This window comes from Scatophagus argus, chromosome 22, assembly GCF_020382885.2.
Source record: "Scatophagus argus isolate fScaArg1 chromosome 22, fScaArg1.pri, whole genome shotgun sequence".
Classification (NCBI taxonomy): Eukaryota; Metazoa; Chordata; class Actinopteri; family Scatophagidae; genus Scatophagus; species Scatophagus argus.
Window position 1 is genome coordinate 6,811,132 of NC_058514.1, and position 17,277 is coordinate 6,828,408.

Below are 17,277 nucleotides of genomic sequence, written 5' to 3' on the forward strand. Positions count from 1 at the left end.
CTGAATTGCAGTGAACCAGGTCAACACCAGTGTGTTTGATTTATAAGACAACTGATATGCTTCAATGGGCAGAGTTTTTTTTGTTCCCTTTGTATGGGCCTTTTGAAGAACAGTAATCCCTTCCCAAACCACAAAGCTGAAACCATCAAATTTCACACATATGTCTATATATTAGTCATGTAGCTGAAGGGATGCACACAGTTGGTTGGCTGGTTGTAACCTTGAACATTTTTGCTACAGTTTAAAGCAATTTGTGGGCAGCTGTCGAGTCGTCTGCTTATCACAGGGTTGGCACATCAATCCCCACCTCCTGCTATTCATATGTCAAAGTGTCCTTGAGCAGGTGCTCTCCAGCCACTGGGATATCCAGGCCAGTGTATTCCTAATTGCCGGTCCCAAGCCCAGATATATAGGGAGTGTTATGTCAGGAAGGGCACGGTGCATAAAAGCCTATGCCAAGTCAAATATGTGGATCCAGATGATCTGCTGTTGTGACCCTTAACAAGGAGCAGCCAAAAGAAGAAGGAGGCAGTTTGAAGAAATTTCTCCACCATGTCATCTTGCCGGCCACAGTAACAAAGTAAACAGACATGTTTTGTTCTTTCTGTCTGTCTGACAAAAGTCCCCTCTCTCTGGTCTCTCGTACAGGAAAGGGGAGAGTTGAAGTTATAACTGGCTGTGTCTCTGTCCTGTCTTTCTGTCACAGCTAAGTGACAGAGTTTCCCCAGACAGACCCAGGGTAATTGGAACAGTGGATTGAGGGGTAGGCACACACACACACACACACACACACACAAACCCACACAGGTCATTACATTTACCACTAAGCATCTCCATAAGCCCAAGCAGGCATATCTGACATATCCATCTGCTGTGGTGGGATCATGCTGGATCTGCCTCCTTCTCACTCTCTCACTCTCTAAATCGGGGTAAGGGGTGTGCCGGTGGTAATGATGATGAGGGCGTGACATGTTATGATGGGATTGATCACAGCTCAGTAACCAAGCAAGGCTATGATTTTACCCGCATTTGCTTCTCTTATGAGGCAAGATATCACATTGTCCAGTTTTTGCACAGTAAAATGAAAATGACAATGGAAATTGTTAAAATCCTTTAATCCCATAAGGATGACCGGTTGTTTGTGGATTGTGTCTGTCGTTGTTCACATAAAGATCCTTTATTTTTTTGCCTTTCTAACTTACACATCTGTGAAGGCACCATTAATGCTGAAAGATACATCCAGGTTTTGGAGCAACATGTGCTGCCACCCAGATGATGTCTTTTCCAGGGTCATCTTTGTGTTTACTCATATTTCAGCAAGACAATGCCAGGCCACGTTCTGCACACAACAGCATGACTGGTACTAGACTGGAAAGTTTGCAGTCCAGAACTTGAAAATATGTGGCGCGTTATGATGCGCAAAATACTAACTTCTTATGCGCAAAATGTGCTCTGGGGTTCTTTTGCTCCAAGTCCTAGTCTGTAAGTCGTTCTCTCTTTCTCCCTGTGCCTTCTTTCACTCCCAAGGGAAATGCTCCATGCGAAAGAGAAGAAATGGGGTGTAAAGGGCACTGAGTTCCCATTAGAGCTACTCCTCTAAGCCCCATCTGTGCCCAGTTTATGCCACTCTGTCTTGGACTTTGCAAAAGCTCTGCGCCAGCTTGAGGAAGCAAGAACTTTTAATGTGCTCCTTCTCTTTGCTCTCTGCACATTCTGTGGGTAAAGCAAAAATCTGATATGGCACTGTAATTAAGTTGCCATTAATTGTTTTGCCTGGTCCCGGGTGGCACTGCTCCGACTTTGGGGGGAAGAGAACAGCAGATTTATTGAGCTGATGGGCTCCATGCCTAACTGAACAACTAAACACAGTGAAAACGATTCTTAATTACTGCCTGTTGCCACAAATTCACCCAAAGTCACCTCTGTCAGAAAGATAACTAGCTCTCACTGTCTAGCTGCACTTAAGCACACAAGCTTGCTTTCCTTTACAAATTCTCCCTTCTGTAGATAAATCGTGTAATAAACACCTGAAATTGTTACCTTTTCTTGTCATGTGTACACAATCAAACTTCTTTTTAGTCAAAACTAGTGTTTGATCCTGTAATATATATATATTTGTTTTGTAAGTTTTGTTTTCCATGTTCACTCCTGTTGGAGTCTAATGGCAGCGTTTTCCATGAGTGCCACACACTGAGTCTAAATGTGGAATCTCAGGTGGTTTCTCTGCCTTGGCAGTAATTGAATCAAGACTATTTATATGCCCTACATTTTATGACATGTAGATGTTCGGTGGCCTGAATGAAATACACTCTCCAGCTCCGCTGCAGGCCAGGCCAAGTGTAAATACAGAAAATTTCGACAGAAAGCAGACCATAGAAGACATGACCTAGAGGGCAGTGCCACCACCTCCCCCAGTCCTGCTAAGACCTGTCTATGGCTCTTGTATGACTCCACACACACAACTTTATATGGTGAAAGCACACCATAACCATACACAGTTTCTTCCACTCACACACCCACATATTGAGCTGGGTGGGTCGCTGTCCTGACAGAGTCTCGCCTCAATGGGCACTTGAGGTGAATTATTGTTTGTGAGTGGAAACTTGGCCAGATAATCTCAGTGCTGCTGGCTCAGAGCTGAGTAAGACCACTGTCTCCTTCCCTGTGCACACACACACACACACACACACACACACACACACACACACACACACACACACACACGCACGCACACTAGGCGCACACACAGCTTTTGTTTTAACCTCTCTATTTCCAGCTCACACTTATTTGCTGACTCTTTGCCTTTTACAATAACTCCTTGTCTGTCCTGCCTGCACTTTTGCTCTATCTTTTTCTTCCTTTGCTACAACTTCTCTTTCTCCTTCCCCTCTCTCTCCCTGTTCCTCTCCACCACTCTTTTCCCAACAACTCTGGCCTTTATCCTGCAGACCATTCACCTCTCTGTGGCTGCCCTTGCCGGTGCCTGCAGTAAATTCCAGGGGTAGTTGGAAACACAAACATGCGCTAGCCTAGCGGCTCAGTCATGATAGACCCTTCCTTACCGCCATTACCTCTCTCAGCTTTCCTTCACAAAAGGGACCTTTGTGTGTCTTGACCACTCCACAAGGTCTCACTTCAAATCTTAGATGTTTACCTGCATCATAGGTTTAAATCATGTGTCTCCAGTTGTTTTGCCAGTCAGCAGAGTGTGAATGTTAATCATATAATTGGGGATTCCTCCAGAAGACATAAACCAATGTTTGGACTCTTGTGGACCTCAGAAAAAATGTGATTATAGTAATTGTAGCAGACTAATGACGTGTTACATACGAAAGGTTTGTTATTACGATGCGCAAGCCCCGTCCTTAATATAAACTTTGTCTGATTGATGTTGCCACTGTCCTGCTTCAATAATAGGTCTAAATGGTGTGGTGTTAATCCAGCATGCTTAATGCTAAGGCTGAGAAGATGACATATTTCTCTGAACTAAGAAATGCAAGCAAAGAATTGGTTAACAACAAGATTTATGATTAATTTCCCATTGGAAAATTCCCACACACCATCAACCCCAGATCAGCAGTCTTTTTCAAAAGTATGCAACACAATTTTTCCTCTTCCTCTTCAGAAGAAGGAAGCCCCCCCCCATGTCTAACTCTTGGCCAATGTGCTGAGCCAGTGGAAAATCCAACGTCTGTTCAAGAAACAAAGTGGTGGAGAAAGATCGGTTGACCAGAGGAAGCAATATTCATACAGCGTGTCCTCGCTGATAGGGACCTGGTTGTGTAAGTCGACTAATGAGACATCTTCATGTTTGCATTTTCCACTTGCCTTGGCTCGAGAAGCACATGATCTCCAAGTGCACCATAGGCATTTCCACCGCGGTCATGTGTTTATTTAAAAATTGTTTAGGAAATAGCTGATAATCTCTCTGTGGCTTGTGATTTATTTTCCCATTCCCTTTGGGTTTTCCGTTGTGCACTGTTACTTGTGCAAGTGTCTTAATCAGTTCACAGGAGTGTGTTTTTCAAAATGTGATAAGATGCCGAGTCTGCAACTAAGTTCCTCTTTTGGTTAGAGCAGCAGACGCATACATGCGGGGCCAGTTGCTAGACACTCTTCGACTGAACCTGCAATTATTTGTCAAGCCATCTTGTCTCATGGTGTGTCGGGCTCTTCCCCGGTAATTAAAGTTCTATGTTGGGCTGAACACGCAGCAAACACACGAGCATAGCTTTCTTATTTATTCTCAAACACTTACACCACACTTTTTGTTGTCTGTTTTCTTCCTCTTTGAAATCACATGTTCTCTTTTAAATCTAAATTAGCAAAACAGTCCTGTTCTGAGTGTTTTTGTAAATACAGAACTGACCCTGAAGGCAACATTCCCTTTTGGGGGAGTTTTGGCATGCCTCATCATTAATGCTTACTCAGACAGCATGAACAACACATTAGCATGCACAAAGGCTAATGACACTTGACATTTACTGTAGTTCACAAGATGCTCCAGAGCATATGGCAGATTTCCACCGAGTCAACAGCAGGACTCAGACAACAGCTGTGAGGAAAATTATTGGTCTCCTCAATTTAAAAAAACTTGAAAGATGTTTTTTTTCTGCTGTGGTTTATTTCCTGAGATTACTGCTCAGCCTTCTGTTGCAGATACATTTATACAAGTAAATAATTCAGTGTCCCCATTAACAAGTGAAAAGACCAGACAGCTTGCAGATTGTTGCGTGGCTAGAGCTAAAAGGCCCTTCGTGAGGAGATTTACCATCTTGCTCACTTCTGCAGTCCCACAGTTTAAATGGCTTAAAGCAGATGTTAAGTGGTTTCAACTGAACAAATAGGCTCTGATGACACAAGGCAGAATTCCAATTTGTTGTCTGTCATATTTAGATAAAGAATAGACGAACGTCGGCCACTGATGGAGGAAAATGTTGTCACGGAAAGTCAATGAGTTCTGTATGAAGAATTCTGTTTTGACTTTATACACTTTATATTTACATACCTTTTGTGTGAACTCTTATAATATCTTATGATACAATTATGTGTCTGCCTCTGTGTGCATATTTGAGTGCATTTTCTCTTATGTTTGTATGATTATTTTATTTTCAATAATTGACTCTAATATCATTTAAAGGGAAAGTCAGACATTTTGGAAAGCGTGCTTATTCACTTTCTGATGGATAAGGCCAGCAGCTGTTTAGCTTAGCTTAGCACAAAGACTGGAGATAGGGTGAAATAGCTATCCTGGATTATCTTTTTTTTATATAAAAAAAAAATCTCTGAGGATCATTAAGTAACACATTAAATCTTACTTGTTCTAAAATAAAGTGGAAGCACTGACAGGTCGGCCTTTTATGTGAGATGATGTGCTGGACAGTTTCTTGGCTTGGACCAGTTGCCAGGCAACCAGAGGATACGCTGGAAAATTGTAACTGATATGCTGCTAATTATTGTAATTTATTTTAGGTTTTTGTACGGATTAAATAAGCAAGATGTATCATGTTAATGATCTTTAGATGTATTTTGTAACTGCGGGCTAGTTGTTTCCCCCTGTTTTCAGTTTTTGTGCTGTGCTAAGCTAAGCTAACAGGCTGTGGCTACATATTTACCGGAGGCGTACAGGGTTGAGAGTGGTATTAAGCTTTTGATCTAACCCTTCACTATACAGTGAATATGCAGTGTGAATGTAGATAAATATTTGTAAATCTGCAACTGTCCTGCTTTACATGTCATTTAATGTACTGTCCTTTTTGATTATACTATAAATAGTTTCTGAGAGGACACTTTGAGTCTATATCAATACCCCTACTTTTAGCTTCTTGGCAAGTGTGTCTCCTGGCTTCTGCGGGAGCTGCAAAAGTTAGAGATAAAGATTGAGGGAAGATACAAAGACTGATGTACCGACAAAGATGGACCGGGAGAGGGAAATGGGTGGCATCATTGTCATGTTAGAGGGACATCTGCTCAGGGTTGGCGAAACACAAAGCGCTCCAGGCTGCCAATCAGGAAGCCACCAAAACCACTGACAGTGAACTGGAAAAATGGCAGGCATAAAAATAGGTCTTGTCTCTACTTAAGCACTACAGGGTTTGAAGACCTTTTTGCCAGCCCCAGCTCAGCCGAGGCCTGTGTTACTGTTGGATGTGTAAGAAAAACATCAGCACTGAAGCACTGCTGTGCTGCAGCTCTAGTTTGAAGTTTGAGAACAGAAGACTGACTGACAGCCAGAAATGTGTGAAGGGTGGGGGAATCATGTGTGACACCCAGACTTGACTGACTGCATGATCTCACTGACGGCTGCTTTTGCAAACATTGGCCAAAATTCTCCCCTTGTTATTCAGTTATCAAATCTTGAATAAATTTAACCGTAATACAATGCTGTCATTGTACAGAATTAGGGGTTAAATTTCTAATACAGTGTAACGTCTGTACTGTTTTTTGTTTGTACTCATCACATGTCAAATAAATTATTGTCTAAAGAGACTGGTTTGATGTTTATTGGGGAGTCTGTCATTTGTATAAATCTGTCTGTCTATGCATCTTGACTGATTATTCCTCTTTCTTATTTTGACTGAACCAGTTCAGTCAAATTACACAGATGTAAGACCAAACGATTGCACAAGTCAACTTACATAAATCAAGTTTTTTTTTCTTGTTTCTTTTCTTCCTCTTTCTTTCCAAATGTCTTCTCCCGTTCACATAGATCTGACATGACAAGTTATGAAATAATATTTTCCAAACTTTTGAATTGCACACTGACATAAACATGTTGTACTTTTCCCCTGTTTACAGATCTGAAGAGAAGAATGCTTCTGTGCACTTGTTGTGTTAATGATAAATCCCATTATGTTAAGACAGCAAGCATATTACACTGAGGTTTGACCTCAGTCTGCGTTGTTTTCTGTTTATCATCTACCAACCTTCATGTCTTTTTTAACCAAGGGTCTGCCATGTAGTCATAAAACTAAGCCCTTTGTGAAAAGATGGTTTCTTCACCTCACTGAGTTGCAATCTTTGATGCATTATTCACCTTGACTGATAATATTCTCTTTAACTGACCTCAAGCACATATTTCACATTCTGCTCTGTATTTCTCAGTCACTGATGTGTTCATCATTGGCCAGTTCTGTTGCTGCTGGGGCTTTGCACCTCATACTTGTGGAGATACACCTGTCTTCTAACATACTGATTATAGGAGCTTCATTTTAATTGTAAAGCATATTCAGCCGTTACTTTACCCATTTTAAGTCTACAAGGTCTAAGATAAGGTGGACCACTGTTTGCGCTGTACAACATAATGCAATTCATTTTATTTTACTGACAGTTGGCCCTCTGGACTGTCTGGTCTGGTATTCGAGTATGTGACTTCTTCTCAACAGGGAAAAAGAATCGCAAAGAATACAGGCATTGAATCCGCAAAAGAAGTAAAAGAAAAAAAAGCGCTACGTCATGGAAAGAATGACGTCAGGTTTGATTAGGGGCCGAGGGAAGAGCCCTGTGTAGCCTAGGTGGAGTTCATACAGCCGGAAAGCAAAAACGATGCAGCAGTGAGGTTTCGGATACTTTTTACGGGCTGCATCATTCTATTGGGGGGCGGGGGTACTGTTGAATAATCATGTTATTATAAAGCGACACTGGAGCGAAGAGGGAGTACGAGGGGATCATGACGTAACCGTTTCCATAGGCGACTGATATGCTGGCTAAGCCAATGGGAATCCACACCAATGGACCATACCCATCCTCCTTTTGACGTGCATCACATGTTCCCGGCGGTGTTGTGACAGAAAGGAACTCGGCGAGGCGAGATGATTCCCGTCAGCATACTTCCGCCTTCGTAAAACTCTACGTTAGAGAAACTGGATTCTCTTATCATTAAATGGACTGTCTCCTACATTGTGTCCAGTATCTTTTCACTTAGGTTTTAATGCTGAAGGTTTTAAAAACGTGATGACAGCATTACGAGACAAATACATTGCGTTGCAGTAATGAAAAATGCAGGTGCATTTGAGCTGTTTCTTTTCTACGATAAAATTATATTTTATGATTGACTTTTATATTCATTAGTATTCTTTAAATATGTTAGGTGATTGGTGCAGTAGTTGTGGGAACATCGTGTCCGGTAACCATCGTAACAGATTAAACAGGTGTACGCATGTGTGGTATGGTTTCCAGTCAAATAAGTGTGGGTTTCCACAAGGAAAAGTGGCACGGTAACTATCTTGACGGTTCTGGTAGGAGACTTTCGTTGTGGTTGTGACAGCGCAGTGGGCGGGATCTTACCTCAGATCAGGGGAGAGAGTCTAGTCTTTGGTGAGACTGAGGGGGAGTTAAGGAGAGAAAGGGATCTGGGGTGCTCTTCAGAGAACGGAGTAAGTATTTTTGGTTATATTTTCAGTGCTAGCACTAAAAAATGGCACATGATTACGCCTGCTTCTGAGTGTCTTATACGATGCATAGTTAAACGTTACCAGTAGAGTCTTCATTTTTGTGTGCACTGATCAACGAGGGCCAGCCACCGGTGGTAGCTGCCTTTGGGAGTTAGCTTTAAACCAAGCTAACATCGCTAGCCAACGTTATATCTCGGATACATCCTGACATTGGGCGTCTCGTTTTCCAACCCAGGTAGCTAATCAGCCAGGATGCTGCCAGATATTCGTGGCTTGTGCTTAGTTTACTTAGACTTATGCATGGTCCTGGGCCAAGTTTTTCGACTTGTCAATTTATTGGAAGTTGGTTTTGTGTATTTTGGGTCTTTAGGATAAACATAAGCTAACGCCTGGAAGCTAGTTGGCTAACACCGTAGCCAGGAACGTTGTTTTTTAACGTTGGACTCAGCACGCCACGGTCTCTCTTGGACAGCAGACTGACGTTCACACATCGAGGCTCATCATTTAGAGACTGTCCCCGTGAAGCCGCATAAAATGTGGACCTCTACAGCGTTACGAGAAAGTTACCTCTAATTCATCCTGCATTGGGGGTGCTATTTAAGACTGGTCTTCAGAGCTTTTATCGTTGTCTGGACCCCCTTTTACAGGCAGAAAGATAGCATCAGCAAGATCTCGATCGTTGGTGTTAACCGACTAGGAACGGTATTTTCCGAGTATTGTACTCCACGCGCCGCGGTTGCTCATGGATATTCGGGGGAGCTCACAGAGGCACCCGTGTGGCCACATTAAAGTTGTTCTGTCGGCTGACTGTCAGTAAAGAGCAGCTGCAATAAATGTATGATATTTGAAGAAATAATGTCGTGCGGCAACCGAAAACGCCGTTCCATGCTTTCAAAGTTAAACATGCATTCGGGTGATAGCATTTACCCGCGTTATGTCGAATTCCCTTGGATTTATGTCATCTCTCACCTTAAACTGGAGCCCAGCCTTTGGTCGTAACGTCAACCTGCCGGTGCTGAACCCTAGCGCTAACCCTAACCTGTCAACCGAACTCCCAACCGCGGAGGGATTCTTTGACGGGGGGCGCACCGTGTCCTGCACCGTGCCTCTCTTCTCAAGTCGAGCAACCTACCGAGTCTAGTCGGAACCGGCCACTTTCACAACGCTGTTGCAAGAAAGGCGTGACTAACACAAATTCAATTAAAAAACATTAAGGCTAAACCTTGAATGTAGAACGCCGCTTTAAATTACCACGCCACTTACCATACAAAGGTAACGGTAAATCTCGCATTTTGTAAGCCTTTCAGCTATTGCCAGGCGATTACGCACGTTACACTCTTGACCTTGGTGGATCATGTAATATAGTTTCGCACTCGCTTACGTTAACATTGCGTGAAAGTTTCCAGGATGGTGTAGAATACAGTCACCGAGCACCTTTTAGTGTCTAGTTGAAAGGATCACTCCTGATCCAATTAAATAGCACCAGGTTTGCTGCAGCGCCAGCAGTGTCTTCCTGTGTTTGTGTAAAGACTTCTGATCACACGGAGGATTTTGCTTCTAATGTAGTTTTGGCAAAATACAATTAAACACAAAATTTAGCCTGAGCGTAAAGTGGACAGTGATTCAGGGATACGAGTCACCGTAGGACAGTGTAGTTATCTGCAGACATATTACATAACATGTAGAGTATATGCTAGGTGTAACACAGTTGTTGGGGTTCAATTTCAATTTTGAATAGTAACAGTATATATTTCTACATCTTACTAGACTTATATCTTCCAAGTTTGACTGTGAGTGGTATTTTTTTTTGTCATTATAGCTGTCCAGCTCAGCATATACAGATTCAGAGTTTGTTTAATGATTCACTTTAACCACTGGTAACACAATCTGTTGCTGTGTCTCAGCCCTTTGAACTGAGACTGTTGCTGTCACTCAAGAATGACAAAAATATCCTTTCTTATTCCTCTCTATACCGTGCTTTTTCATAATCGCTGACTGTTTTCTTACCCCGACTGAAGGCTGTGATTAAGTAGATCTTACACTTGTCTTGTGAATTGTTTTGGAATGTCGTTGTACCTCAGCAGCAAAATCACTTGACCTCCTTGGCACTGTGCTTTAGCTTGATAGTATTTTCTCTGCTTACATCTGTAGACCCAACAAACTTTCAAGATTGCAACTCTACAGTTTCATCCTTAATGCAGTGCACATGTAGTTAATTAGCCATGCGGGCGAGTATGTACTTTCTGCTAATCCAACATTATAGCTTGCTGTTAAAATGCTGTTTGAATCTCATGGCATGGGAGTTTTTAGTAGTCACACAATTGCCAATGTGAAGTAATGCAGTGTACTGACTACACTTTCTTCTTCAGGCAGCTATTGCCTGTATCTAACTCATCATGAATGAACCCCTCCTTTCAGCTGCTTGATACATCCACTGATTTCATCGTCATGCTTGGCACGCGAGTCAGTTACAGTTATAGCCTAAAATATGAATATTATTAATAGAGGCAGTCGCTAACTTTTTTTGTTCAGTCTGCATTCCTCAGAAAAATTTGTGTTAATTGCCTTGGTAGAAAGCATTATTTTGGAGAGCAAGTGACTGCAGTTGCTTGCTCTCCAAATTTAAGGTGACATTGAGTCTACTGTAAACCGGCATGGAAAGTTAAATATATTCCGTTTTTAACCATTAAGTACAATGTATTTATGATGCTGTTTACTTAAGATGAAGTTTTGCTTATCTTTCTTTCCTTGTGGTTTGTTAAGGCCAAGGTTATTTCAAGCAGAGGTTTTGAGTTCTGGTGTTTGTCTCGGGCATTACTACTTATTCATTCAAATATTACTCAGCAAAACAGTAGGGACCAACTGCATACGTGTGACTAAATTCATTTACTCTTTCAAATAACAAGAGTTCACATTATAGTTGAAATGGACACTAAGGGGCTATAATTTGAAAAAGGGTAGAACTACTTGGATGAACTCTTCTCCTGCACACTAAAACAATTATAAGGCACACAGAAAAATATCATGAATTAGTCATGAAGACAGCTAGAGCTCTAACTATGCTGCAAGGCATTTGTGTTATTTTTGGCATTTCTGAAAAGCTCATGGGCTTCATGGTTTGACATGCCACTAATCAAAAATACATTTATTTTTAAAAGTAGGGTAAAAGATTTAACTGTCTTAGTTTTGAGCATCATCACTGAGTATAGAAAACACACACAAATGCAGATTCATGCATTTGCACGTGCAGATCCCAAAGTTGTTTCAATGTGGTTGTGATGGATAATATCATTGCTGAGAAAAAGAACCCTGTCACTCACAGTTAAAGCTCAAATGGTTAGGTTGAAAACCCCCTGTGGAATAAAGGTGGTGTATATGAATGCAAATCTTGATTGTTATCTCCTATGATTCAGAATCAATTTACAGTTGTATTTTGTCTAAATCTTCGTTAATACTATGACAATATAAAAGGCAGAACTCAACTGTGAGGGTAGTGCAGCACCTGGACTATGTACACCACTCACATACTTGAGTTATCATGTAATATCTTTAAAAATTGCACAAAAAAGGCATATTTTATAATTTAATGACTAAATAATTACCCTTGTGATACAAACATTAAGTGAAGTATATTGTGACTGCTTTCTATACCATCACTCAGTGACCGACTTGAACAGCATGGAGCAGCGGTCAGGAGTAGCAAACACGGCAGCATTAAACAACTTAAACCAACTCTGAATGAAGAAAACAACACTTCAGTCTGTTTCTGCGCTCGCTCGCCGTCTTGCACAACCATGGCTGTATCGGGAGCTAACAGTGTGGCAGTAAGGCCGCTGTCCACTGCTGGATACGTACCATTAATAACAACACAGCAGAGCACTCCGCCTCCACCTTCTTTTGTTACTGACATGCAGGCATGTCTGTAAGATGCTTACAAATTAATGCATCAGTTAATGCTGTTAACTTTTTTAAAATGAAAGGGCTGTGGATCATTTATCTCTTGTGAATTACTGACACTTTGGGTTGGTCAGTATTTGATGGCCAGGGACTCGGCAATCAATTATTTTTCTCCAGTTGATTCCAATTTCAGCTTAATAAATAACAGGTGTACTGGCACCAGACTTGCGAAGTCCTGAATCTAGCCCGAGCCAGCAGACTTTATTTATTTCCATTCACAGTCCAGTATCAGTTTATAGTAGCACTGTGCACATATATGTTTGAATGTCACAAATTGCATTTCCATGTCTTGCAGGAATCAGTTTATTGCTCAACATCAGTGTGTCCTGAAATCGGAATGGTAAGGACAGCAAGGTCAGACTGTAGCAGCAAATGGCAGTGCGGCAGGACCTCGGGCCACTGAGCTGCTGTGTAGAATCACACATAACAAAGAACACAGAGAGCTTCTCATCTTCAAAGTGGCTTGATGAAAGATGCTCCATTTTGGAATATTTTCCATCCTATCGACATGAAGGACAGTAACAGCTAAATAAAACGACCTCGCCTGGTTTTCGGAGAAACATAATATTTTCACAATCGCAATTTGAAAATGTCTACAGTATTTATGATACTAAGGCTGGGATAAATGTAATTTATAAGTGGTTCTTAAAATGTGTTCAAAATTCGGTCCTACAAGAAAAACCTATTTTTGGTTCAGTTATTAATAATACTTTAACGACACAATAGTTTACATTTGCACAATAAAACTTCTCACCGTTACAATGATTAGAAGGAGATGCTACTGAAAACTTTGTGACACCCTACACTGTACATTGATGAGGTCTTTAAAATGCTGTGTAATGGGTGGATCATCGAGTCTCCGGCTTTGGCTTTAGCTTACGTTAAAGGCTCAGCTTTTACATCAGCTGTGTTTTGCATGATTGTGACAGTTTCATGTTTAATGAGAACGACTCCGTCACCTTCGCTTGAACATGCAGGAATTGAATGAGACTTGACCTTTTTGACAGACCCTTTTCACGGACATGTTTTTGCAAACATAATTACTCTAATCAGCACTCTGCTGCGAGCTGCTGGTCATTCTTGTTGTGCATAAATGCCTCCATGTCTGCAAATTTTAGTCATCGTTCCCCATTTCCAGGCTAGCATGTGCTTTACCTGATGTCTGTTTGTACTGATATATCTGAAAAAAATTCAAACAATTTCTCTTTACATTGGTATGAAAAATCAAATCAAATCAAAATAAAATCAGTCAAACCTAATTTCTTTACACTGAGGTTCAACAACAATAATGCACTGATTTGTTTAGTAACATAAAACAACTGCGGTGTTGCATGTAAGAAAAAACAAGCATTGTTTTACTGCATGCATTGAAATTACTTATTTATAAATGAATCTTTAAATCTTTTAAAACAGTAATTCCTAATTCCTAGTTAACTGCAACTCCTTAGATCCAGAGCTAAAATATGATTTATGTATTCATTCTAGAGATCATTACATGCCCCTGCATACATCAAGTAAGAAGAGCTGAAAAGGAAAAGTGTGTTGAGTGTGACACCCGCCTGTGTGTTCATATGAACTGGCAGCGTGACAGCGTTTCAGAGCTGTGTAGACGTTCCAGTCTGTGGGGTGAAGTAGTGCTCTCAGCTGCGAGCCATGCAGCACAAGGAGGGCTGGGTGTCTCTGCTTTGTACCCTCCACATTTACATGGCCTGACCCAGTTCAGCAACGGCTAGCTGTGGGGGGAGGGGACAGTCTGGGGAAGCTAAAAATATCACCCCTCGCATTAGGCAGCTCCATTGCTGAGGGATCCCTAGAATTGCTATCCTTGCCTTGCTTCAAGTTGTTGGCACACAGAGGTGTACAAACTGCCAGAGGGTTTCCTTAGTGTGGAAACAGCGAGATGACTATATTTCTGAGATGCCCACCACTGTTGTCCGATCTACTTGTTTCCACTTGCCACAGCCTTCTGCGTGGAAGATGTACTGTGCATCCAAAGTGTGAAAGCAGCCTTTAATAGCTTGAATATAGAAGGAAGTTGTGACTTACAAGCCTCTGGTCTATTGGGTAAAACCACCTCTTGTTCATGCCGAGCTGTGGTTTTGCTTTTGTCGTGTGGAAAGGGTTAACTGTAGCCTCTGCCATTCAGCCATACAATGCCAGCTGTTGGCTTGGAGATCCAATCACAATGATTTTCCACTGTTGTGACATGTGACCTGCCCTGCAACCCGAAACTGTTGCAGCGCAGCAAATGTTGGCACTTCCTTCATCTTGGCGTTGGCTGTTCGTGGGGTGTGGGGGGGTGTGAATGTGGGAGAGGGCCCATAGAGTAAGACATGAGGACAGGGAAATGGAGAAGGCAGAGAACTGCATTTATTGCCATAGGCTGCACATGTGCTCTGCCCATGTGGTACACAGGACAAGTGAAATAATCCTACCCTTTTTAAGATCATGTCACATTAAAAAAGCCACATTATTGTGAGGGAGAAGATGACTTTATCCATGACTGTTGAAATTTCCTTTGTTTACATTATTATCTAGCTTTTTATTTAGTTTTCTCTATAGTTTTTTTTTTTTATTTCAAAGTGTCAAACAAATCCCAAAGGATTTTGTGAGACTGTGGTTGATGGACCTCACAACTTTTGATCCTAGACACACCTAAAGTCTAGGATCAAAAGTCTGAATGCTCTAAAATTAAGTGCATCAGTCTGGTGCACTTTGAGTCAGAAAATAAGAGGTCAGATCTATGAAGAACTTGTGCTCTTCTAAACAATTAAAATGTTAATATACACCTCGTATGTTGTATGTGTATATATGAATGCTGAAGACATGGCAAAAAGGTCACACCAAAAAAAAGATATGCAGATTAAGTTGAACACAGTTCACACATGGTTTGTCTTCAAATTCTTAGCTGGCCAGAGCCGCTCCTAATCTCCTTGGGGCCCTAAGCAACAGTCTGCCAAGGAGACCTTCTAACTGTCACATCTGACACACTAGTGGTCCCACTACAATCTTCCCTCCTTTAAAAAAAGTTTGCTCCATCTGTCAGTTTTAAGAATATATAAACCTACATATGTGTGTGATTTAATTTATATGTTGATTTATCTAACAGGGACATTAATAAACACAGTGTGTAGAGAGTTACCCAAGAGGTTATTTTTCATCTGTAATCACTGCACAGATTTTACAGCGTCTGCCTAAAAACAGAATAAAAGATAGAAATTACAAAATTATTGACAAAATAGTCCATAAGTGTGCACAATTCTAAAGAACAGAGATTATTGATGTGAAAAAGAACATTCAGAACAAACACCATTTATGGGTTATTTATTTAATCAATAATTTATTGTATTTATTGAAATATATATGTAATAAATAAAAAAATATAGCACTGACCTTTGGCTCTCTCTTTTTGGCTAACCTGCCTGGTAATTAGTCCAGTGCTCACAATTTTATACAATTAGTTTTCTCACATTTTTAGCCCTATCTCGAGAATTTATATGTTCATTATGACAAAATTTCACCCAAATGTTTACTAGGATAAATTGATAAAGTAATAACATTTTATATCCAAAAGGTCTAAGATGAATTTCCCCGGGACCTCATAATGTTTTCTGTCTATTATTCACCAGCATAACGCAGAAGCAGAGGGGAAGATTATAAACATGTTTCATATTTGGTCAGATACTGAATTGATGACCTTAATCATTGGTACCCACCCTGAAACTGCTGATTATATAGATCTTGTGTGCCGGCAGTTTGAAGAAGTGTGTGAAGCATCAACATTTTAGCTTTGCAGGCACATTCATATTTGAAGTGTTGTAGTCCACCACAAGCCCATTGGTTTTGCTGATATTGAGCTTTAGGAGATTTTCATGTCACCATATGACAAAGCTTAGTCAGTCAGTACGGATATTATGAGTCTAAGATAAACATGGATGTGAACAGCAACTTGGCGGATGCAGGGAAACATAGAGTTTTTAACTTTGCAAACAAAATTATCTACCACTGCCTCTATTGGTATTTCTGCTTATTGAGATGTTATTTCTTCAAATGCTTCATATTCCTACAGTCTGTACAACGAAAACGGAAAGTTTATCTCAGTCAATAAACTATAATAATAAATAAAGCTGCTGAAATTGTGTCAAATAAATACATGTAAAAACATGAATATTTTTTCAGTTTTTAAGATATGCTCACTTTTATGTGTGGAGTGCAAGTGTTTTGATAGTTTCATCTGCAATTTCCCTAATACCTCCATTGGTATTTTGGATTATTATTATGATGTTTCTTAGTTTATCTTAAAATGAATCATATCTAATTCATAAAATCTGTGCAATCTAAGCTTAAAGGCCGTGTACATCAAGAAACCGTTTTTGCACTCTATTCTGTTCTTGTGCCGAACAAGTGAATTTACCCACTGTGGGATCAATAAAGTTCAACTTATCTTAAACCGTAATAATCTCTGCTCTTCTGGCGCCATTTCACTGTCCTATCAAATATTATCACCACATTTTACTGTGCTACCATAATGTATTGATGTCATCACAGGTGTAAGATAGAAGCCTTAGCTTTCTGCTACAAAAGAAACAACGCTCTAGCTATCATGGTTTTTATGTTGGATCATGCAAACAATGATGCCCAGTTTGGAGCTGCCCATTGGTGGTCAGTTTTTGTAATGTTAAAAGGTTGGTTTGGCATCCCCTGGCATTTCTGTTCAAGCCCCAAGAAAATCCATTTTTATGTTTTCCATGGAAATCAGAAGAGTGGTGTGAAAAATAAAAACTGATGGCCTATGAACATGTATTTTAGACCTTACCCTAAACCTGTGGCCGGTGCCAAAGCTGCTCTTTGTAATAGGAATTTCTGCGATCTCTCCCACCTCAGTAATACACCCGGCCCTGCAATTATGCTGTGTAATAAATAATAA

The 17,277-nt window shown here is 40.7% G+C and overlaps 1 protein-coding gene across 4 annotated transcripts in view; it reads left to right on the plus strand.

The window, feature by feature from the left end:
• The window catches only part of atp2b1a (ATPase plasma membrane Ca2+ transporting 1a), a 118,331-nt gene that overhangs the window by 70,387 nt on the left and 30,667 nt on the right, over window positions 1-17,277 (plus strand). For 2 of the 4 annotated variants that reach the window (XM_046379392.1, XM_046379389.1), the window contains exon 1: window positions 8,223-8,375. The exons of 1 other annotated variant lie outside the window; for it this stretch is intronic. The gene's annotated coding sequence lies outside the window, so the exon portion shown is untranslated. Of the gene's footprint in view, window positions 1-648; window positions 764-8,222; window positions 8,376-17,277 lie in introns of those variants that run through there. One more of the 4 variants, XM_046379390.1, reaches the window with a different exon arrangement.